Below are 26,361 nucleotides of genomic sequence, written 5' to 3'. Positions count from 1 at the left end.
ACCTACTTGGGAGACTGAAACATGGAGATCATGAACTAGAGGTCAGCGAGTCAGTGAGACACTGTCTCAAAATAAAAATAAAGGCACAGTGAACTCTACCTAGCCATGCAAGGTTGGCACCTCACTTGGAACCTGGTAGGGCCCTACTAAGTGCCCCCAAACATTCAGGACTTTTAGATGCTGAGGCACAAACTGGCTATCCTGAGTGGTGCAAGCCAAAGCCCTGCACAGTCAACTCCACCCCACTCCAAACCCGTTATGACCCCATGTAGCATCCCCAAACACCTGAAGAGCTTTGGTGCACCATATGGCATGAGCTGAAGACCTGCACAGCATATTCCATCTGGCTGTTCAGCCTGTGTATACCACTGAGAACCTGGTAGAGTCCCTCCCAGCAACCTCAAGTAGCCAGGGAGCTTTGAAGCACTACATGAGGTGTGCCCAAGGACTACCTGGTGTACTCCCCGCATTGGAAGAATACTTCCTGATAAGGCCTCCCTAAAGATTCCCATTCAACTGGGGAAACGCTCTGCAATACTAGACAGACATCCTCAACTCAGGAAGCAACTGAGAACTTGCATTTGGCTTCTCCAGGGGAATACAGGAAAATGACAAAACCAAAGAGCAAAATGTAATTTCAAACCTCCAGCCCATCGCAAATAAGCCTATGAGACCAGACATAGAAGAAACTGAAAGCCATATACATGAAACTTCTGAAATGATAGCAACTGAAGTAAACTAACAACTCTGGCAAGCTGTAAAGAAACTCAGATCATAAATAATCTCCCGGGTAAAAGAAGAAATGGAAAACATAATAAAAGAAATGCTGAACACATCTAGAGAAAACGTAGTTTAAAAAATTGAGGAGCACTGCAAAAAGATGGAAACCTTGAATGAACAATATAAGAATGTAATAGAATGCATGCAACAGATTTTAGGAGATATCCAGGAAATGAAAAATTCCATCAAAAGCTGGCAAAACCACCTCAATGAAAGTGAAGATAGACTTTCAGACATCAAAGACAAGATTGCAGCTAGTGAACAACAAAGATCTTTTAAAAATAACAAGGAATCAGGAAATAACATTTCAACAGCTGCAAGATGATGTAAAGAAAAAATATGATTGATAGACATAAACAAAAAAGAAGGTTAAAAATGCTAAAAAAAAAAGAGAGAGAAGGTGACAACACAAATGATATCAAGAGACTATTTACAAAATAGCACAAAATTTCCCAAACACATAAAAGGAAACTGACATACATGTAAGTGAAGCATATAGAACTACAACTAGCACTAATCAAAATAAATCTACAACCAGACATATAATAATCGACCTCCCAGAAATTCAACCTAAGAACACAATATTAAAAGCTGTTAGAAAAGACAGATCACCTATAAAGGAAAGCCCAACAGAATCACAGCAGACTTCTCAAGACAAACAATGAAGTCAACAAGAGCATGGAGTGAAGTATTTCAAATCTTAAAGGAAAATGACTTACAACCCAGACTGATGTACCCTGAAAAACTGTCCTTCAAAATTGAAGTTTCAATATTTCAAAGTTTGAAATTGAAGTTTGAGAGTTTCAAAAAGAAACTTCCATTGCAACAGCTGAAGAACTTCATGACTACCAAACCAACCCTGCAAAGAATACTGTAAGATATTCTAGCTAGACGTAGAAACCAAAAGGAAACTGACAACATTTTGGTGGAACACCAACAGAAAAAACCACTAAGTAAGAAAAACAATTAAACAGAGGAGAAAGATAAAAACCAACAGCAGGAAGATAACGTGACAAAAATAAGCCAGTATATATCAGTTAAAACCATTAATATAAATGATCTCAATTCAAAAATTAAAAGAAATAGACTGGCAAAATGGATTTTTAAAAAAATCCAATCATATGCTGTACACAATAAACCCACCTAACCCAAAAGGAAATTCATAGACTGAAAGTCAAAGAATGGAAAACAATACTTTATGCCACAGGAACCCCCCCAAAATCAAGGGTAACTATTCTGCTTGCAGACAACATGAACTTCAAACAAAGAATGATCAGAACAAATAGAGAAAGTCACCACACACTAGTTAAGGGAAAACTTCAAGAGGAAGAGATAACAATCCTAAATATATATTCACCAAATATGGGAGCACCCAGCTATGTAAAACAAATATTAATAGAAATTAAAGATAAAATAACAATAACCCAGTTATAACAAGATACCTTAACACCCCATTAACACAAAGAGACAGATCAATTAGACAGAAAATCAGTAAAGAAATAACAGAACTGAATCAAACTTGTGAACAAATAGACTTAGTAGATGTGTACAGAGTGTTCCACCAAATGACATCAGAGTATACATTCTTCTTAGTAGTACATATGACATTCTCTAAAATAGATCATATACTAGTCCATAGTATATACTTATGTAAATAAAATGATTCAAAATTATCTCATGTGTATTATCTAATCATAGTGCCATGAAACTAGAAATTAGTGACAAAAGAAACTGGATAAACTCCACAAACACATGGAAATTAAATAATATACTCCTGAGCAATCAGTGGGTCACAGAGGAAATTTAAAAAGAAATTAAACAATATCTACAAGCAAATGAAAATACAAATACAACTTACCGGAACCTGTGGGATGCAATAAAAACAGTTCTTAGAGGGAAATTCATTGTGGTAAATTCCCACATCAGGAAAACAGAACACAAATAACCTGATGCTACACCTCAAACATCTAGAAAAAGAGAGCAAGTCAAGCCCAAAGCCAAAAGAAGAAAGAAAATTATAAAGATCATAGCAGACCTCAACACAGTAGAGACTAAGAAAACAAAAATACAAAGAATCAATAAATCAAAGAGTTGGTTCTTTGAAAGAATAAATAAAATTGATAAGCCCCTAGCCAACCTTATTTTAAAAAGGAAAGGAAAAACTCAAATTCATGCAATGAGGAATGAAAGGGCAAAATCACTACAGACCCTGTAGAAATACAGATCATCAATACCTACTTTGAAAACCCCTACTTTCATAGGTTCGATAACAGAAGAAATCGACAGATTCCTAGAAACATATGAATTACCAAAGCTGAATTAAGAAGATGTAACACTGCTGAATAATCCAATTTCAATTAATGAAATTGAAAATGTAATTAAAACCTTACCAGCAAAGAAAAGCCCAGATCCTGCTGGATTCACTGTGGTTCTATAAGAAATTCAAAGAAAACTTAATGCCAATACTTCTCAAACTCTTCAGTGAAATTGAAAGGGAATCAATTCTCCCTAACTCATTCCTGGAAGCAAGTATTACTCTAATACCAAATTAGAGAAAGACCTGACCAAAAAAGAGACTACAGACCAATCTCCCTAATGAATATAGATACGAAAATTCTCAATAAAATACTGACAAGTAAAATTCAGCAAGTCATCAAGAAGATGATATACCACAATTAAGTGGGAATCATCCTAGGAATGCAGCGCTGGAATCAATAAACATAATGTACCATATTCATAAAGCCAAAGGGAAGAATCACATGATCATTTTAATAGACACAGCAAAGAAAACTTTTAATAAAGTCCAACAATCATTCATGATAATAACCCTACATAAAATTGTACTATATGGTCTTTATCTCAATCTGATAAAAGCCATCTATGACAAAGAAACTGACGGCATCATATTAAATGGTCAAAAACTTAAAGCTTTCACTCTAAAATTGGGAACAAAATAAGGATGTCTATTATCACCTCTGCTATTCAATATACTTCTGGAAACATTAGCCAGAGCAATTAGACAAGAGTGAGAAAAAAGAGGAAGAACCATAGGGAAGAAAAAAGTTAAAGTATCATTATTCACAGATGACATGATAGTCTACACAGAAGACCCCCAAAATTCTATTGAAAGACTTATAGGTGTAATAACAAAATACAGTAATGTAGCTGGTTACTAAGTCAACACTCAAAAATCAGTAGCATTCCTGTACACAAGTAACAGACTCACTGACAGAGAAATAAGAAAACCACACCCTTCACAGTGATATAAATAAGAAAACCACACCCTCCATAGCATCCAAAAAAATAAAATACGTAGGAATCAATCTAACAAAGGAACTAAAAAGATTCATTGAGTGAAAATTACAATACTCTGAAAAAAGAAATTGAAGATCTCAGAAAATGGAGACATTACTATTTTTGGATAAGAAGAACAAACATTGTGAAAATGGCCATTCTCCCAGAATTGTTTTACAGATTCAATGCAATTTCAATCAAAATACCATTAATAGAACTCTCAAATCTAGAGAAGTCATTCCCAAAATTCATCTGAAACCAGAAAAGATCTAAAATAGCAAAGGCAATTCTGGGCAACAAAGGCAGGACAGGGGGTATCACAATTCCTGATTTGAAGTTATACTATAAAGCCACTGTGATAAAATCAGCATGGTACTAGAATAAAAGCAGACCTGAATGTCAATGGAATAGATGAGAAGATATGACCACAGTTACCAACACACTCAGCCACCTTATCTTGACAAAGGGGCCAAACATGTTCACTGGAAGAAAAATAGTCTCTTTAATAAGTGGTGATAGGAAAAACTGGCTTCCCATATGCTAAAAACTAAAACTAGATCCATGCTTAACACCATGCACTAAGCTAAAGTCAAATGGATCAAAGATTTAAATATTAAAACAGAAACACTAAGTCTGCTGGAAGACAAAGTAGGTAGAAATCTTGAAGACATAGGGATAGGCAGAGAATTCATGAACAAAAATCAAATGGCATGGAAAATACTTCCCAGAATCAACAACTGGGATCTCATTTTATTAAAAAGGTTTTACGTATCAAAAGAAATCACCAACAGAGTAAAAAGGAAACCCATGAATTGGGAAAAAAAACTTAGTCAATTGTCTTTCAGACAAAAGACTTCTGTTTAGAACATATAAAGAATTTTTTAAAAATCAGGCCCCTAAAATTCAAAAACTCAATCCAAAACTGGGTATCTGAGATGAATGCACAGTTTTCAGATAAAGAAATACAAATGACAAATAAATACATAAAAAAATATTCAGCATCATTGGTCATTAGAGAAATGCAAATTAAAACCACACTGAAATTTCCTCTCACTCCAGAAAGAATAGCCAGGATCAAGAAAACCACCAATAACAAATGCTAGAGGGGCTGTGGGGGACTCTTCTGCACTGTTGGTAAGAGTGCAGACTGGTGCAACCACTGTGGAGGTTAGTCTAGAGGTTCCTCAAAAAGCTGGGATTGGAAATCCCATTTGATCCAGCTAATCCACTTCAGGGTGTATTCCCAGAAGAACTGAAAACATCATACCACAGTGATATATGTGCACCCATAGTTATAGCAGGATAATTTGTAGTAACTAAATCTTGGAAACAACCCAAATGTCCACCAACTGAGGTATGGTATTTTTTATACAATGGAGTACTACTGAGCTATAAGGAAGGATCACATTGAGGGTTTTATAAGTAAATGGATGTGACTTGAGATCATATTCATAAGTGAAATGAATCAAAATCACATATGTAAATATCATATTGTCTCCCTAGTGCAAGAAACTGGAAGAGTAAATAAGATACAAAATCTTCAATAAATATTGTGAAAACATAAGAAACTGCTCAAGGGAAAAAATAACATTGAAAAGGAGAAAAGAAAGAAGGGAAAAGAAAAAAGATATAAATTTGTAAGTATACACTTAAGATAGCTAAGATGATTGTACTACTAATTCTATTAGTTCTTGGAGCAAAACAGTTAACATTCATAGGATTAGATGAATTTTGCATGTTTGTATCTGGTACTCTGAGTAACTCTTTTGAAGATAACTATGCAAAACAACAAACTTAGTTATGTTTGCACTACTTTGTTTTGAAAGCCTATATTGTTATTGTTTTGCACTCCTTATTATTGTTATTTGTCTTTTTTGTTTCTTGTTTTCCTTGTATTTTGTTTTTCCCTCTAATACCGAAAGGAGAGATTGTACATGTATAGGCATATATACACCTAGATCTTCTCCTAAAGAGTTTATAAGAATTGATTTTATTACATGTGATGATAACAACAGCTACTTATAAGAAAATAAGACTTAATGGTAACTTTTGATGATTTCCTATCATCTTGTTTTGAAGCCCAGTAATGCTTTTATTTATTCATTGGTTTTAGTCTGTTTTCTATTGTTTGATTTCAATATGTGTGAAGGTATAGACAGTTATTTTAAGGAGAACAAGAGACATTATGGTAGCCATTGTTGATTTTCCTATAATGCTGGCCTATAATGCTTTCATTCTTTTGTTTTGATTGGTTTTACAGTATTTTGATTTCTTTGAATTTGTGAAGCTACGGACAATTGTTTCAAAGAAAACAAGAGATATGGTAGCTACTGTTGATTTCCTGCTGTCTTGTTTTGAAGTCCTGTGTTGCTTGCATTGTTTTGTTCTGATCTTCTTTGTTCTGTTTTGCTTTGTTTTGTTTTAGTCTCTTTAAAATAAAAAAGTAAAAATAAACACAAAAAGTGTTGGAAATGTAGCATAGTGTCAGTAGATTTGCCTAGCACACATAAGGTCCTGGATTTGATGCTCAGCACTGCAAAAAAAAAAAAAATCTAGTGGTGATAACATGAAAAAGCTGAATTCACTTTATCATGTCATGTAGTCTGGCAAGTGAAAAGAGGCATTTCGAGTGCAGACTCAGTGTGCTAGCTTTTCCGTAATTATCTATGTTTTTGTTTCATGTACTTTTGGTTGCCCACAGTCAGATATAGTCAGAAAATACTGAATGGGACAATCCCAGAAATAAACAGTTCATAAGTTTTAAATAACTTTTATTACAATATGTTATAATTATTCTATTTATTATGAGTACTGTTAATTTCTTATTTGACTGATAGGTAGTTAAACTTCATCATAAATACACAGGTAGAAGATTGCATGTAGGTTTCAGTGATATTTTTGGTTCCAGGCATCTGAGGAGCATCTTGGAACATGTTCTCCACAGATAAGGAGAAAAAAGTATCCCTGTTGTCACATAAGCCTAAAACTACAAGAATATATTCCCAAGTTCTTCTCGTGAAAACATGTAGTTTGTCATTCTGCCCTGCATTTCAAGCTTCACAGGTGTTTCCCAGGCCAGTTCTCCGCATCTGTAATATTATGCTTTTCAATTCGGTTTGGGAAACAATGAGGTCTGTAGACAACCGACGCTTCTGACATCCCCAGGAAAAGAAAACACACCAAGCAGCAAGGTTGCTCTAGTGTTCTGTAATCTCTTAAGTCAGTGTTTCCCGAACTTCTCTAAGAGTAAGAATTTGGTTTAGTAGACTCAGGGCAGACACAGTGATCTCATTTATTAAGCTTCCAAGACATTATTATAAGACAGAGCAGTTTCAGAAGTGTTGAATTAAAGTAAGTTTTCACACATTGCTATTCTAGAACCACCTCTAAAGAATCAGAGCCACTGCAAATGTCAGCCTAGTTGGCTGTGCCAGCTAAGTGAATGGGGCTGGGCTGACATTCCTCCAGCCCTGAGGTCTGGGAAATGGCCACTGGCAGAAGCATGTGGAGATAAGAAAAGAAAACTTTCTAAATTGCTCGTGGCAGACAAAGTGGTTTTTTGTAGTTAGCATCAGATTGGTCCTGAGCAGAAGGGCCTAGGATGCTGGTTATCCCACAGATGCCTTCATTCTTACCTAATCTATTGAAACAGGATCTCTGGATTCATTGTATTTCATTTGTTTCTTCTCTTCCTTCCTTTTTTATCTTTCTTTTCTTAGCACTGGGGATCAACTGTAGAGCACTTGCTTAGCATGGCCAAGGCCAAGTGCTCTACCACTGAGCAACACTCCTGTCTCTAAACTGGCTATAGTTTAAACTTACTCCCATCACTATCATGAATTATGACCAGTTTACAACCAAGTCCTTCAAATAACAATTCCCCTGATAGACAGGACTCTGTATTCTTTTCATTCTTATCTTAGAGGTAATTCAGGTGGTACTGAACAGAAATCAGAAAAGGACCTGAAATGGTAGTGTTTTAAAAGTGGATCCTGAAAAACCAAAGTCTGTAGATCTTCAGTCTACCAGCCAGCCCCTAATATCTGGGACCTGGAGTGTAGGTATGATGAACACTACACGCTTCACACTCTCATTGCCAAATCTCAACCACCACCTTACTGTCAGGGACACACCCTCAGGACACATGGGCTTCTTTCTTGTGGGACAGAATAAACACTTCTTCCAGCTACTCACGATCCATGAAGCACTTCATGAGTTACCTACCTTTAGCTATCTGGCAACAGATATTATCTAATATTCTAAATTTCTTACCTATTTCATTTGGTAACTTGACTATCATTGCATTCAAGGCCACTGCATTTCACAAGGTGTCTCTGATTGAAATTCTATGAAAAAAAGTCAGGAAAGAAAGGGCAAATTTGAGAATCACCTCAAAACAATGCATTTCACTTCAGATTTGCTCGTAAGCCATCCATTGTGATTTAACAAGATTTCTCCCTTGCTTAGAAGAATTGCTAAAGTTAGAATTTCCTTTTGAATCTATATCTGAATTTTTTTCCTGGTCTCTCCATCCTGAAGCAGAGAATAATGAGCTGTGCTCCAAAATCTATCTACTTCAAGACATGGTAAGGGACTGTTTCCTATTTTTAGATTCCTTCTTTGTATGATTGGTCCCTATGATGCCTCTGCTGATGAAAATGAGGTCTACCCACTCCACAGTTCAGAAAGTTGTATTACATGTATCCAGGAGGTAAGATATTTCACCTACTGAAAGGTATAGTCTTTAGAGTATTTTTATTTGGCCTCTTGTTGGGAGCCGCGGCCGAGCCCGGTCGCCTTACTTGGCGGACGTGAGGCCTGTAAGAAAGAGCAAAGCCTGAGCTAGATTACCCCTCCCATCGAGTGAGCCAAGTTGGCGCCTGCTTCCTGCCCCCTGATTGCCCTGGCGACTTAAACAACCCGCTCTGTAAGATAGTCTGCCTAGCAACAACTGATGTTAGCCAGTCAGCCCGCATCGCGCGCTTTGAACTGATTGGCCACTGTTACCCTATAAAAGTGAGTGCCTCTCCCGCTACGAGAGAGAAGCACGAGAGAGATAGAGAGATAGAAAAAGTCCACCGGCGAGAAAGGGCTGGTGGCAGAGCAGAGGCCTCGCGGGGCCCACGCGGAGACAAATAAAGACAAGGTTGCACACCGTCAGAATCTGTCGTGTGTTTTTCCTGCCGGCCGGGAGCGACACCGACATCTGTCGTGTGTTTTTCCTGCCGGCCGGGAGCGACACCGACAGCCTCTTTTAACTAGAATCATAAATAACATAGTAGGAGATCAAAGCTAACTCATTAGTGGCCTAAAGGAGCTTTCCACGGAGTAAAAGAATCTTAGTTTGGGGGAAATCATCTGCTAGGAGACAAAAAAACTCAATCATGTCACAATGACTGGATGGAGCAAAGAATTCTTAATATGAGATAGCTAGAAAATGATTTCTGAAATCATTTTGGTTAAGAGTTTTGCCATCTACAAAGTGTTATTAATGAAATGTACCATTTTTCTACAGTAAAAAGTAGGTTTTAGTCTTACATACTTATTGTTTTTCCCCAGTATTTTCTCCTCAGAAAACACTGTTATGGATGAGTAACAGTGCTGGGTTTGCACATAACTTCCCTGGGCTTGAGGAATCATTTCTGACTGCACTTAACAATATCAAACATCTTGTGACACAGATGTCCTGAAGAACTTTGCTAACTCTGTGCACTTTCAGTGACCCTGAGTATGGAGATCAAGAATGCAAACAAACTTAGATTTACAGTGACATACAACTTGGAACAGAATCACTGGGCAGGAGATAGGTCTGTACATTTAGTTGAATAACTACCTTCCATAATAGGAGTGACACAGGACTTCAGGGTAGGGCGTGACTTCACAAAAGAAGGGGGTTAGGCTACATCTAGTCACAGTGAGTTATTGTCATCAGAGAAAGGGAACTGATTTGTGTATAATGCCAAATCCTCTTCTGATTCATTTCCCCCATCTGTCTCTGTCTTTCATTGTATTTAAAGCTACCTAGAAAACACATTCCAGAAGAGCATTTTGTCTCTTATTTTAAGTACAAGACAAAAGCTGTTCTCTTATTCAGATGATATGGAAGATAGTTAACACTGTAGTAATTTAAGTTAAGGTAGGGAAACAGCAGGAAGCTGTAGAACCAGGTAAACTAGACGGAAAACATGGCACCCAGTACCAAGTACTTCACTCACCTAGTATCCTGTCTGGGACAAAAGTAAATCAGAGCTCAAAATCAACTCTTCAAAGAGCAGGATTCAGAGCAACTAATCTTTGAAAAGTAGAATTTGCATTTTGAAAGTTTTGGAGAAATGACCTGAAACATCTCTTTGCTGTTTTAAGGAGTCAGCTGGGAAATAGATTGGGAGTGTTTTGGTGAAGGGTTTTGCCAGCCTAATATATGGGCTTAAGTTTTTGTTTTGCTTTTCAACTCTTGAATATAAAAGCGTATCAACTCAATCTTAGGGATCATGGAGAAGGATAGAATAGTGAGCCAACGCTCAGTGCTCCGCTAACAATTCAAACTTTACGATAAACTCATAAACATCTGGAATCCGTCAAGCTTGCCTCACTTGGTTGCGAGACAAGGTCTCGTGATGTTTTTCAGTCACTTCCTGCCCTACTCAGGACAAACATATATGAATATCTTTTCCGAGTGTGTGTCTACTTTCATTTCCACATGAAAAGACATCTGATTAGGATGTGGAGTACTATTATAAGACTGATTAGTTTTATAGACTTCTAGTAATCAATAAGATCTATTTAGTAATTTGTTTGAAATGTAATTTTAACAGAGCTTTCTCTCCCTACACGTTTTCACATATGCGTGTGTATATACACGTATGCTTGCACCCATACATATTTTGAGACTGGCATATAGTGCAATGGGGGAGCATATGCTTAGTAATTACACAGTAGGATGCAGAATTGTAAACACTAATATTTTTGTTTTAGAGAAAAACATAAAATTTATATCAGAAGGGTCACAGGACGACTTCTAAGCTATGAATGTTTGCCAATTTGCTGCGTTTATTTTTCCTCCCATGGCAGTTTACAGTTTGCTTACATCAAGTTTTATGCAGGGTTTGATTTCTTTACAAAAAAGGTATCTAAAACTCTTACTGAGCTCCCGTTTCTCATATATTAGTGTCTTCTTCATGGAGGATGAATATTTAGCCCACTTTAGCTCATTTTACAGAAACATATAAAACCAATGGTTGTAATAAAGAAAACCCACAGAAGTTCAGTGTTAGGGCCTAGTGTTGGAACAAGAGATTCATCAGTAATGCTATCAGTTCCCAGAGTAATTTCCATTTTACCACCACACTGAAATATGAGTCATAACATTAAGTCTTAAAAAATTTGACATCTTGTATTTGATAGTAGTATACAGCTCTGAGTATGCGTGTGTGTGTGTGTGTGTGTGTGTGTGTGTGTGTGTGTGTGTGTAGCATACATTCTTAAACTCTGTTCTTCTTAGTTCCTAAGGAATCCTGATGGGAATATTACCTGAGGATAAGAGAATCACAAAATGCACAAATACAGTTATGAAACCCAATCATATCTAGTTAATAAACAAAGATGCTTCTTACAAAAAGACAAAAGTAATCAAACTCTGATTTTATTTTACCTTAGATTTACTGAGTCGGAAGATTAATTTTTGTAAGGTGAAGTCTGAATGACCATGTATGCCTTGAATTGAATGCATAGTAGGTTGTGGTTAATAATTTTTTCAAAAAACATATTAAAGAATTTTGAAAACAATTAACCATCCTAATGTAGTGTATTTTCCAGAAGATAGAGCTTGAAGAAGTAATCATTTCAATTTAGATGGGAAAGAGATCTAAAAGTATATGACCAATTTGTTGGAAGCATGTTCAGCCAAGCATAAGTTACTAATTATCTATTTGTGTTGCAAGAACTGTTCTAGGCAATGGATATATAAAAATAAACAATGTGGTCCTATGGGCGTGTAAGATATTACTGTAATATATTGTGGCTACTGTGCTGGAAGTATCAACTAAGTAGTACTCTAGGAAGACAAAGAACTGGGAAAAGCACAGGAGACCTTTGCACTAAGGATGTGCAAGCATATTTCTAGCACAGAAAGAGCTGGTCATTCCAGGAAAAGGGAACTGTCTGTGCCAAGTAGTGGACTCCCACACAGCAGAGCTTTCAGAAAAGTTGGAGGTTGTAGGAGTGTTCTTTGCTTGAAGGTGAGTACAGACTAGAAAAGATACGCAGGGTAGCTTCTCCCACTATTTCCTGCATTATTCTTGTGTCCTTATTTAGTTTATAAAATTAGACTTAATGATCTTACGGTTCAAAATTCTGTTTCTCTAAAATTTGGGTCAGTCTGTTCTTCGTTGAAAGAAAGAAATTCTTTGGGGTGAACAAGGATGTAGAATTGTTTCCATAGAAACAAAGATTTGCTGCTGCTTTTTACAGCTACATTAAACTGTAAAAACAAACAAAAAAGATTTTCTTTTCCTATTCTTAGATGCCTTCTTGACATGTGCCTGAAGCACTATTTGGAAGGAAGATGACAATTTTTCTCCAAAAGCAGACATGTTCCTTTCCATATTCTTTTATTAGACTTCCTTAGCAAATGGAAAGTTTTCGTCTTCATTTGGTTCTTAGATCAAACAGTTTGGTTTTAAAACCAAGCAATCTACTTCTAAGAACAAAAAGAATTCCAATTTTTTTTCATGTAAGTACAGAAAAAAAACAGACATAGAAAATTTAAGGTCTTCCTTCTGGTTGAACTGCATGATGACAGAAAGTTTTATAGACTTTAGAAGACACTGGAGCTGAGAGGGATGACTAAACCTGATACACGACTGCAGACTGCAAGAGGAATAAGCAGAAGACAATGATTTCCTACATAATAAATAATGGCAACTGAAAACACAAAATTGAAATAAGTAAGGTGGGCTAATAAAAGACAAAAATATTTGGAAGTTATTTTTGCAATTCATCGAGTTAAGAATTACTGAGTCCTCATATACATAAGGAATAATTTGTTTATTATTTAAATAGTTGCACTTTGATTCATAAACACCATAGAGATTCATAAATCTCTATGGTTCATAGAGATTTTAACTTATAGAGAAAACTTTAGGAAAAGAAAATTACTTTTTCAAGTAATATTTCTTTAGAATTCAGTTTTACAAAGTAAAGACAATCACCTAATTTTTAAAAACTTCAATGTCAGCTAATTTCCCTTCTTTTAGTTTCTGAAGCCCTGAGAAATATTTTAAACAGTTTGATTTTTTATTCATGTTTCTTCAATACTGGGGACAGGGAAATATACATGCTAGGCAAGTGTTCTCCAACATTTTGCTTCATTTAAATTTATAATTAAAGTTTACTCATTGCTTGAACATAAGCAACTGTATCTCACTCTTTTATGCTGTCTTTAACTGCAGGCTTCTCACAGTTGCTATTTGCATTTCCCATTCTCAGGCCTGGCTTTGTCAACAGCCCACCTGCATGACTTCATCTTCCCAAAGTTTAGCCACTATTTAAGATTGGACTGGGGTCATCTCTGTAAGTTGTCCACTTTATCCTCCCTGCTTGAACAGCTGCTTGCTGCTCTAACATTCTTCATTCTCTATTATCCATCACTTAATGGGCAATTAATTGAAGCTGGCTCTTTTTTATAATTATCCTGATCTCTTGCACTACTGACTCTGAGCTTATCCGGGTGTTTATGCTGAGTCTCCTCAACGAGGGCAGGGCATCGATCTGGAAGGACAGAGACCTTTTCTTCTTGAGCTTTTACAGGGTCTCAGTTGGCAAATATTTGTTGATTTGGGTAATTGGTTAATTCAACAAACAATTATCAGGAAGCTAGCATGTGAAATGAACTAACATAGACTCCCTGTCTTTTTCCAGGGTTACCATAAAAGCTGCCAGCAAATCTGAAATAATTTAAACTTTAGAACCTTAAAACTTTATAGATGAGTTACTTATATCTATGTGAACAATTTGAAACAAATCTAGTTGACAAATTTAGTTGGTAAAAGTGAGAAGGAAAAGGAGCAAGAAGATAAAAGAGGAAAAAAAATAATCAGTTCAAATGTTTCTAAGATTTAAAAATATAAATGTTTACATTATTTTTTGTTTATTTAACAACATTGTTATTTATGTCATAGGTTTGTGGCCAATAGTGTAATGATAAAAGGGATATGGGCTGTCACTCTGAACTCGGGATTCAGGAATGCCCCCACCAAAGCTCTTTTGGACCATATATGAACTTCCATCTGAAAAAGTCCAGTGTGATATCAGAATTCAGTAACAACAATAACATATGGTCTTATCAATAACCCAAGGGAAAGGATAAGGAATGGGAATTTGAGTCAGAATATCTAATTTTTTAATCTAGTTGCATTGCTTAGAAGTTACTTAGCTATATGTCTCCTTGGAAAACTCGGAATTGTTATCATGATCATTATAATAAAGTCTGTCTTCACAATATTAGCATAGGAAATAAACAATATAAGTAAATGCAAAAAATTTGCATCCTATAACGCCCTATTAGTTGTGACAACAGGTCTTCTGTGTGCCCATTAGTCCTTCATAATTTATTTGACACATAGAAATTGCCCATATCATATACTTCCCAAATAGACGCATATTTAACTAATTATGCCATTCAGAGAATGTTATCATCATGTAATTTGTTTGTTACTTTTTGAAAAATCCTCTGTTTTTGAAGTTGTGAAGAAGGGACCTCTGGCTCTTTCCTTTCCTCATATACTAAATAAAGATTTATAGTTGCCTATTTTCTGTTGCTGTTACGAAAATACTTAAGGCTGGGTTATTTGTAAAGAAATACTAAGTTATTAACTCACAGTTCTGGAGGTCAAACAATGTAGTGCCAGCCCAGCTCTGATGAGGGACTCATAGAAGATGGCATCATAATCTGGGAACAGATGTGAGGGGGATCATATGGTGAGACAGGAAGTCAGAGCAAGATTCAAGATCCAGGCATGTTCTTTTCTAACAACACACTTTGTAAAACTCACTCCTCCAGGCAGCATTAATTCTTTCTGAATGTGATGCCCCATTGACCTAATCACTTTCCGTTAGATTCCATGTCTTAAAACCAAGTTAGATAATGTGACTTTGGCGGGCGGGGGGTGAGGAGGTGTCAAACCACCTCCAGCTCGGGCTAGAACTTAGACATGGGTATCAGTTTCTTGTAATTGATGTCAGTATAAAATGTCTTGCAAAACATAAGCCAGAGGGCATTTTTTTCTAATTAGGGCTTTTTCATGCTATAAACTATGCTGTAAAGATTAAGGGATCAAATTACCAATTAAAGTCTTACTACCAAATAAAAGAAATAAATTTATCTGGAATGAAAGGGAAGAAACAAAAAGAACAGTGAGCAAACACTATAATCAGATAAATTTCTTTCTCACAAGGGATAGAAAGTAGCAACTCTTAAATTACTATACATTTATATGATGATTGAATAATAAGTAATCAATAGTGGGTGATTTGTTTCTTTTTCCTAACACCTTTCAATATTCTGTTCTTTTGTTGAATTTTTGGAATCTTGACTATTATATGCCTTGATGTAATTTTTTGATGATACTAATTGCAGTTCTATATGCCTCACTCATATGTATGTCAAATTCTTTTGCCATGCTTGGGAAGTTTTCTGCCATTATTTCTGTGAACAGATATTTTTGTCCTTTGTGCTACCACTTGAGTTCTTGTTGACTCTGATGAATCTTATGCTATTCTTCTTGGCATCATCTAGAAGTTGTTGGATTAATTTTTTGTGATCTCTTACTATTTTTTTCTGGCCTCAACAAGTAGCAATTTAATAAGAAGTTCTTGTTTCTTGAGCTAAACATTAACATATTAATACAAAATTAATGCATGTCTCAAAAATTAATCAGCCATCTTGTGTGCCAACTCTGAACAATTTATAGATTGATTCATAATGCAATTTGCCCAGGCACTTACAGTATAATTTCACAAAATTGGTTGTATTTGTCACTTTATCACTGGCCAGCCTGATGCACAGCATGTTTAGCTACAAACAACTCTGCTGACTCTCTTTGCAACATTTGCATAATTCTCTAATATAGCTGTCTGTATTCTCAAGTCTACCAAAGGCATGGTTCAACTCTTCTTTGAGGTAATCTATCCAAAGATCAGAATCTACAGATCCAACCTCTCTCAAAGCTTTCTCATAATATGCTCTTAATATTGCCATCTTGTAGGATTCTTGCTCCTTTTCAAGCTGGAACATTTTCCTGAAAATCTCAACTGAAAATGGACAGCTTTCCTAAAAACTCTTAAACATAGCATGGGCCTTTTTGTAGCCACTGCTTTAATAAGCCCAGTCCAGGTATTTGTCTTCAGAGTTACTGTGCTGATACCCGTGACAGCTAAAATAGCTTTCTTAAAGGTAGTTTCCATGTTTTCCTGGCTTTCAGCACCTTTACTCCACTCTGCCCAAGAAATCTACCAGGGCAGATAAACCTGAGGTTTCAGGTGCATAAAGCCTTCTTTAAAATGTTCATCTATATCTGGGCTCTCTGACTCATCAGCACCTGCAGCTTCTTCTGCCACATTGTCACAGAGTCCTTAATTTATTCCCCGTCTGCCACCTTGACTTTCCATAAGGAAGTTGTCACAGCAACAGCTCAATCCATTGCTTGTAGTGGAATTTGAGAGAATTTTGAGTTCATGTGCCTTCTTGACTATAATCATTGTTTTTTTCCAACATCTCTCTTATAAGGAACTTACTACTCATTTTAGATAATCATTCCAAGTAAAAGTTGACGTAGCACTTCCATGTGGCCTCTATAGGGAAAATCTTCACTGCCTCTACACAGCACAGCTCCCTCCAGAACTCCTCCACTGCTTTAGCTTGTTTAGCTGAAGTCTGCTCTTTTGGCTGAAGATTAACCTCTAATTCTTATCATGTCACATAATCCCAAGTGAGAAGGTCATCTGTGTGCAGAGCCTGAAGGTCATCATAAGTTTCTTTTTATACGTTTTATCAAAGTCAAACTGCACAACTGAAAGTAGTGATACATGAAATTCTGAACCTTTAATCTTCCTTATAGAATTTCTGTAAATGATCCATCCATGCCATCCCACTCATAAGGATTTCTTCAGGATGATCAATAAATCCCCAATATCCATGTCAACTTTTTCAAATTCTTGCTTTTATTTCCTGAGTTTCTCACCATGCATTGGCTCCATCCTAAAGTATTCTTGGTTAAGTTTTGGGGACTCTGAATGAAAGCCAAAAGCTTGAATAAATAATAGCCTTGCACTTTCTGAAGAAAAGCAATCCTCCATTTCCCATTTGGCTAGCATAACTCACAAACCTGGCTAGTTCAAATAAATGGCCAACATGGCAGAGAATAGTTTGCTAAGTTGAACTTTATATCCCACTTCTTACAAAAAACCACATAGGATAGTCAGAACTGAATATCAACTTTCCATTTTGCTGGATCATATCAAGAGACACCTTGTAAATGCTGTACAATAGAATGCTCAATCAGATCCTTCTTAAATGAATATTTAATGCATCTTCTCTGGATCAGCTCCAAAAGATTAATTTCATATCACATATAATTCTTTTTATGTTATGGGGAAAAGGTAAAAACAAAATTTCATAACAAGATGTTAGAAGAATAACAATAGTTAATATATTGCATATTATTATCATTAAAGTAGTTACTCCGAGTGCAAGATATGGGCATAAAAAGTTCTCCAATTGATACTAGTACAAAATATATTTCAATAAAGTCTTTCTTAAAAGTGCTCTTCATTGTATTTTGTATTCTAGATCAAAAGCCTTCTTAATGATAACCTTAATCTCTGCATGACTGAACTGTCCAATGAGCTCCAGCTGTTCCAACTTGAGAATTCAATCTTCTATGCATTCCTAGGTTATCTCCACTATGAGGTTAGAACTCCACATGTTGATGGAAGATGAGACAGTGTCACATGCAGGAAGTGATCAGCTTCCTGTTGAGAGATCCAAGCCCTCTATTTGAGAGACCCTTGCTGTTCTAAAGATGCCTTTCTGTTCATGATTGCTAGTCACAAACCTATCTTCTAGATCTGATATTCTGTCCCCACATTGGTTCATTCTGCTGCATATACTTTCAACAGAAATTTTAATTTCCTAGATATCTGTTTGAATCTTTTTCAGGTTATCCGTTACTTTTCTAATTTGGGAATTCATGATTCTCATCATTTTCTAAGCCCCTCTATTTTTAAAAATCTGTATCTACTCTAGATCAACTAATCGTGTCCTTCATTATAGTCATTATCTCTAGTTATTCTTCTGATTTTTTTCCCTAGATCCTCATTCATCTGCTTTGTTACTTCTGCTGTTACCATTTCAGATAGTTCTGGTTGGTGTTTTTGGTTTGCTCCACATCACTGTCCCATGGATTTTTTCTCTTGCTCATGCTTTTCCCCTGTGCTCTGCTTCCTAGTTGATGTGAACATGAATTGAACAGCTTTGCTCTGCCATATCCTTCTGCCATGATATTTCTGCTTTTGAATCAAACTACTATATACTGAAATCATGAGCCAAATAAGCCTTTTTTATTTTAAGCTGTATTTGTCTGGCATTTGGTCCCAGAGATGGTAAAGCTGACTAATACACAAATTCATGCATGAATTAGTATTCATGCATACATTGGTTCAGCAGCAGTAATACTCCAATAGTAATAAACATACTCAGTGTCCTGATTTTGGCCTTTTAATGTGATTCTTCAATAAAAGAAAGCAGGGTTCCTTGGATAAATGGTAGATTCTTGGACTGGAACAAGGAAAATGCAAGATGAGACTGAAGCATGTTCTAGAAAGTAACAAAGATCTAATAAGAAGAAAGAGGAACAAGGAAAGTATCAAAAAGATACAAGCATCAACACAAGTAGTGACAATACTGGAGTCTAACCAAAAGATAAATGGGTATTGGTAAGTTCATATTAGTATAAATAAATAATGGAAGAAGTGAATAAGTGAAAAAGATGGTATATATCTTCCTTACAGAAGAATGTCCAACAAATCATATAGATTATCCCCCTCCGGAGGGACAGTTTAATTCATTACATTATTCTTTATCATGGGATGAGAGTCTTTTTGAAGAGACTCACTTCAAAAAACAGAAAAAGAATGAAAGAAAATAACGTTATAGGAAAGAAACTGGGAAGAGACTATCTTAACTGATTAGGTGACCAGTTACAAATCCTGTGACTCTCAGCTGCCCCCTGATTTGCTGTGAAGGAGAAAGCCCCTTCTCCTTCATGCTTTACTTACAAAACAAACAAATCTAGGAGAATCATGGCTGAAAACACATGGGACTAAGATAAATTGTGGGAAATGAAAATATCTGACCTATATGCCTCAAAATGTCAAGGTCATGAATTACAAGGAAAAAAGACTGGAAAAAAAATGTTCTAGACCACCAGAGAAACATGACTACTAAATACAATGTGGATTTCTGGATTAAATACTGAAACAGAAAAAAAGATATTTTGTTTAAAAACTCAAATCCCAGGACAGCCATAATTTAGGTAGCATTATTTCTTAGTTTTTCCAAATGTACCCTGGTCATATAAAATGTTAACATTAGAAGAGACTAGCTGAAGAGTAAGGGTACTATCTTTGCAACGTTTTGGAAAAGACATTTTCCAAGATAAAAGGTTTATTTGAATATTTTTACTTTGGGCAATCAAAAGACACTAGGTTTTCATGTATAATATAGCTCTAATGAACTTTGACAACATTAAATTAAGCTTTAAAAGCCAGTTACCAAAAGCCATAAACTATATGATTGCATTTCTATGAAACATTCAGAATCAGCAAACCCATGGAGACAGGAAATAGAGTAGAGATCACCTAGGGCTCAGAGTAGAGGAAGAAGAGTAATTGGTAATGGATGCAAGGTTTTTGGACAATCATGAAATCTTATAAAATCAATTGTATACTTACCTAATTCTGTGGATATACTAGAAATGAATTTTACACTTTAAAGAGATGAATTTGTGATGTATAAATTATATACCTCAATAATGCTGTTACTTACAAAATATTTTCTTGGTCAGGCTTTATCTATGACAGTATGTTGGGGTTCAAGAATCATTAAAGTCAGTTTTTCTCAGTTTCTTTTTCCCATTTTCCTTTCTGTTGGTGACTCCTTCAACTCCATAGGGACCCTCACTGCTCAAACTGTATTCACCTTCCAGCCCTCCAGCAACATTGCTACAGCCTTCTATTTTTTTTGGTACCAGGGATTGAACTCATATCCTATGCTTATCAGGCAAGTGCTTGAGCCGCTGAGCTAAATCCCGGCCCCTAAAATTATTTTACTGGTTCTGCTTACATGATGAGAAAGTTCCTACACCAAACATGTTTGTGTGCTAGGCCAGTGGTGGGAGAACTAAGTGGGTTTAAGTGGTGTTGACTATTATTCAGAATAAACAAACAAATATTGTTCTGTTACCAGGAAAAATGTGAGTGAATGTTGAATAGAAAATAGAATATATATATATATATATATATATATATATATAATAATTTCCTTGCATATAATATAGAAAACATTTTTAACTTTATCAACTTCATGGATTTTTCTTTAAAAAATACCTATGCTGTATTTCTAAATTTTTCTTTGTATTCATCAGGAAAACAAACAGGATCAAGAAAAAAATGTAGTAGTTTTGAGAAGCTCTGAAATATACAATACCATAATATTAGCACTTTTTCTTTGTGGCAATTTAATTAATTTTTAAAGGACAATGTTACACATCACCAATTAACTACTGACTATTTTAGGACAAGTTAAAACTGTTTGTGATCTTTGTATACAAATGTAAAGTAAAATCAAATAAAATCTAGAATTCAGTTACTTGGTTATATCAACTATATTTCATATGGCAGGGGTCACAGATGACTTACAGCTGACACGTTACACAATACATACAAAAAACATTTTTGTCAGGGCAGGACATTCTATTGCACAGTAATGGCTTAAAGCCTCATATTTATTTCTAAAATTTAACCACACTTCAGATTCTTGAAAATATCTCCTAGACAATAATTAGACAAATTCAAATTCTGAGATTATGACAAAAAACTTTCGCGTTATTACTTTTCTCTCACACATATCCAAAGGATTCCCACTTTCATAAGGTCAGCTGGATGCTCTGCAGTGGCCAGTGTGTGACATTTGGGTCCTTCATGGATGGGCCCTACAGTGTCCCCAGCAACAAGCTGCCAGTTATTCTAGCAGTTCTCTCTTCTGCCTAACAGCCTTAGGCTGTGTTTTGTTGCTATAACAGAATACCTGAGACTTGGTAATCTGTAAAGGAAAGAAGGTTATTTTGGCTCATGGCTCTGGAGCCTAGGAAGTCGAAGAGCTTGGTGATAGCTTGTAAGCTACTTTAAATCATGGAGAAGAGCAGAAAGGTAAGAAATCACATATGAAAGACACAGTGGGTCGGGCTTACTTCATAAAAGTCCATTCTTAACAGTTACCAATCCAATCTTGCAAGAGCAACAACTTACTTCAAAGGAGAGTATTAATGCACAGGTAAGGGCTCCATCCCTAGGACCCAAACACCACCCACTAGATCCCAATTCCTAGCACTGCTCCCCAGAGAAAGATTCTAACATGTGAAGTTTTGGGGGACACATCTATACAATGGCACATACAACAGGTCCCTCACAACCTCATTTAGATCACTTGGCTTTGATTATCATAGGAAGAACCTTATATCATATTGCTGGTTGGAGCCAAAATAATTTTCTCCTGGTTGCAGAAACATAGTGGCCTTTTCCATGCCACCACTGCCAGCACAAGTGTCACACTGAATCTTCTATTGAAATTGGCAGAAACACAAAAATCAGTTCCAGAGCATATATTTGGATGACCTCGGTCCCCTTTGCTCCTCTCAGTGGGCAGAGAACACCAGGGATCTCTGTGTTACAGCTCTTTCATTCTCCAGGACAGGACTTTTGTGGCTGCTTTCCCACAAGTTAGAAAGATGAGCCGAGCAGACGTAATCATGGGAAGATGGTGCCCCTCGCTCTATGAATGTGGGGCAGGGTGAAGAGTGCACTCAACTTCAAGAAAACTTGGAGTAAACACCACCCGGGCACATTCTTATTATCCACCTTCTGCTATACACTCCCCATCCAATAATCCTAGCTACTAGTGACATGCTTTTCTATCTGGACTTTTCCTTAAGAGTCTCTCTAGAATGAACAGCTCTCCTGAGTTTGCAGTTGTCACCTGCAGAACTCCACCGTGCATGGAATTACACTGAATTACATCAGACGTTTGTTGACACAGATTAGCCTTTTAGAAATCTCACTATCCTGCTTCACTTTGACAACTAAATATTTACATTGTGTAAATGTTCTTGTAAATGACAGTTGAAGAACTTCCTGAGAATAGTTTTTTATTTTAAAGTACAAGATGTGGAAATTGATCAGATTTTCCTCCACCAAATAAAGACATTAAAGGTTTTTGTACAATAGCTTTCCTGAAATACAGCTGACATAAAATAGTGCTATGTGAAAGTGTAAAGTCTGATAAGTACTTGCTTCATTATAAAATAGTCTGTATTTTCTAGAATTTTATATTAAATGAATTGTGTAGTACATGATTTTTGCTTTTTGGTGGGTGGGGAAGAGAAGAATTTTTTCATTTAGCTAAGTAGTTAGACATTCATCCATGATGCCTGCATGAATAGCTCATTTCTTTTGTATTCCTGAGCAGTAGTCAGTTGAACAAATATACCATCATTTTTATATCAGTGTTCTTGGTGAGGGACATTTGGGTTGTTCCTAGTTTAGGACTATTACAAGTAAATGTGCTATGAGCAGTCATGTACAAATATTTGTATGGGCATCTGTTTTTCTTTCTCTTGGACAAACACATGGAATGGGGTGTGGCTGTGTTAAATGTCAGGTGTATATTTAACTACTTGAGAAACTGCCAAACTATTTCCCCAAGTGTTTGGACCATTTTACATTTCCATCCACAGTGTATGAGAGTTCCAGTTGCTCAACATCTTTGCCAGTGTGTAGTGTGATTACTCTTTTAATTTTAGCCATTCTTATGTAGGTATAACGTAACAATTCATTGTGGTTCCACTTTTCACTTACTTTTTGGCTAATCATATGAGGCATATTTTTAAGCTCTTATTTGCCATTAATGTAGCTTCTTGGTGAAGTAAGTAATGAAAATTTTTACTATATTTTTAAAGAGAAAAAATAACAATGATAAAGACTTTTAAAACAAGATACTAGGAAATTAACAATGGTTAATATATCATGTATTGTTATCTTGAGCGTAGTTGCTCAAATTACAAGATATAAGCATGGAAAATTGATCAAAGAATATAACCACAAACTGTTCTTTTCAATGAACTAAAAAATATTAGGGGTATAATTATCTTAGCATATATATGCTATTAATAATATATATTTTATATATAATATAATATATATACATTATATTCTTTCTTTCCTTTTATTCTCCTTTCCCCCATCCCAATTGTTCTTTCCTTTTGAGCAGTTTCTTCTCCTTTGACAATATCTATTGTATATTTGGGCATTACTAACTCTTTGAGTTTCTTACACTAGGAAGACAATATGATGTTTACACATGTGTGTCTGATTTATTTCACTTATGAGTATGGTCTTGAGTTACATCTATTTACCTATATTACCTTGAGTTTATTTATAGCTGAGTAGTACTCCAATGCATAAAATATCACATCATTTTTACCCATTTCTCAGTTGATGGGTATTTGGTTTGTTTTCAAGATTTAGCTATTAAAAATCATGCTGCTATAAACATGGGCGCATATGTATCACCGTAGTATGATACTTTCAATTCTTTTGGAAAAATACCCAGAAGAGGAACAGCTGGATTGAATGAGACCTCCAACCCTAGTTTTCTGAGGAATCTCCATACTGATTTCCACAATAGTTGTACCAGTCTACAATCCAACCAACAGTAGAAAAGTGTTTCTTTTTCCCCACAGCCCCTCCAGCATTTGTTATTGGTTGACGTCTTAACAATAGCCATTTTTTCTGGGGTGAGATGGAATCTCAGTGTTGTTTTAATTTGCATCTCTCAAATACTGACCAAAGATGTTGAACTTTTTTGGATATATTTATTTTCCATTTGTATTTCTTCATCTGAGAATTGTGTATTCATCTCAGATGCCCATTTTTGGATTGGGTCTTGAATTTGGGGGGATATGTTCTAGATAGAAGTCCTTTGTCTGAGCAAGAGTTGCCTAAAATTTTTTCCCATTCTGTGGGTTTTCTTTTCATTCTGTTGGTGATTTCTTTTGACTTGAAAAAACTTTTTAATAATATGGGATCCCAGTTGTTGATTCTTTTAGATACTTCCTGTGTAGTTTGGTTTTTGTTCATAACTCTCAGTCTTCCCCCATGTCTTCAAGATTTCTACCTACTTTGTTTTCTAGTAGATTTAGTGTTTCTGTTTTAAAATTTAGATCCTCAATCCATTTTTACTTTAGTTCAGTGCATGGTGATAGACATGGGTCTAGTTTTAGGATTTGACATATGGAAAGCCAGTTTTTCCAGTACCATTTGTTAAAAAGGATATTTTCTTCCAATGAAATTGTTTGTCCCCTGTGTCAAGGACAAGGTGACTGAGCATGTTTATGATTGTATCTACATCTTCCAGTCTGTTCCACTGATGCTCAGATCTGGTTTTTTTTTTTTAGTCATTACTATGCTGATTTTATCACAGTAGCTTTGTAGTATACTTTCATGTCAGGAAAATTGTGGTTGCCACTTGACTTACCTTTGTTGGTCAGGATGGGCTTTGCTATTCTAGGTCTCTTCTGGTTTAAGATGAATTTTAGGAATGTTTTCTCTAGATCTGTGAGGTATATTAATGGTGTTTTGATCGACATTGAATTAAATCTGTTTAATAATTTTGGGTGTATGGTCATTTCCACAATGTTGATTATTCCTATACATGAGCAAGGGATATATTTCCATTTTATGAAATCCTCTTCAATTTCTTTTGTCAGAGTACAGTGCTTTTCAATGTGTACATCTTTTACTTCCTTTGTTAGATTGATTCACCTTTTTTTTTTTTTGATGCTGTTATGAGGGGTATTGTCTCCCTAATTTCTCTCTCAGTGAGTTTGTGTACAGGAATGCTCTTGATTTTTAAGTGTTGACTTTGTATCCATTGAGGCTGATTGAATTTGGTTATTAAATCTAGAAGTCTTTTAGTGGAGGTTTTGGGGTCTTCTATGTGAAGTATCATGTGTTCTGTGAATAATAATAATAATAATTTAACTTCTTTCCTAACCTTATTCCTCTTTGACCATTTTATTTATTTATTTATTTTAATTTTAAAGAGGGTAAAACAAAACAGAACAAAGCAGATGAGAAGAAACAATGTAAGTGACATAGCTTTCAAAGCAAGACAACAGGAGACCAACAGTGGCTACCATAATGTCTCTTGTTTTCTAAGTAGTTGTCTATATCTTCACACACAATGAATTCATACAAAACAAAATAGTATAAAACTGATCAAAACAGAACAATGATCAGAACATAGTAATGAAGGCATTATAGGCCTTCAAAACCAGACAATAAGAAAATCAAATTTGGTGCATATTTATTTAAGATTGTTATCTCTTCCTCTTGAAGTTTTCCCCTAAATAGTATGTAGTGACCTCCTTTTTCTCTTTGGATCATTCTTGGTTTGAAGTTCACATTGTCTGCAAACAGAATAGTTATCTTTGCATTTGGGGAGGGGCATTCCTGTTGCATGAAATATTGTTTTCCATCCTTTGACCTTGAGTCTGAGTTTCCTTTTGGGTTAGATAGGTTTATTGTATAAAACATATGATTGGATATTGTTTCTTGATACATTCTGTTTCTTTTAATTGGTGAATTGAGTTCATTTACATTAATGGTTATTTCTGATATATATTGGTTTATATTTGACATGCTATCTTTCTGCTGTTGGTTCTTCACCTTTGTCTTGTGTTTGTTTGCCTTGCTTAGTGTTTTTTTTTTCCTATGTCTATCTAGAATGTCTTTCAGTATTCTTTGTCAGGTTGGTTGGTGGTCATGAAGTTCTTCAGCTATTCTTTGTCATGGGAGTACCTATTTCCCCATCAATTTTAAAGGACAGTTTTTCAGGGTACATCAATCTGGGTTGGAAGTAATTTTCCTTTAGGATCTGAAATTCTTCACTCCATG

At 35.6% G+C, this 26,361-nt stretch overlaps 1 pseudogene; it reads right to left on the bottom strand.

Moving 5' to 3' along the window:
- Positions 1-16,115: 16,115 nt before the first annotated feature.
- On the bottom strand, positions 16,116-18,055 carry LOC100733966 (U3 small nucleolar RNA-associated protein 6 homolog; annotated as a pseudogene).
- Positions 18,056-26,361: the final 8,306 nt, after the last annotated feature.

The sequence above is a fragment of the Cavia porcellus genome, unplaced genomic scaffold (assembly GCF_034190915.1).
Source record: "Cavia porcellus strain 051 isolate PalLab524CR breed Dunkin Hartley unplaced genomic scaffold, mCavPor4.1 scaffold_24, whole genome shotgun sequence".
NCBI classification, from domain to species: Eukaryota; Metazoa; Chordata; class Mammalia; order Rodentia; family Caviidae; genus Cavia; species Cavia porcellus.
Note: the sequence above shows the minus strand (reverse complement) of the source record. Positions and strands in the feature narration are given on the sequence as shown.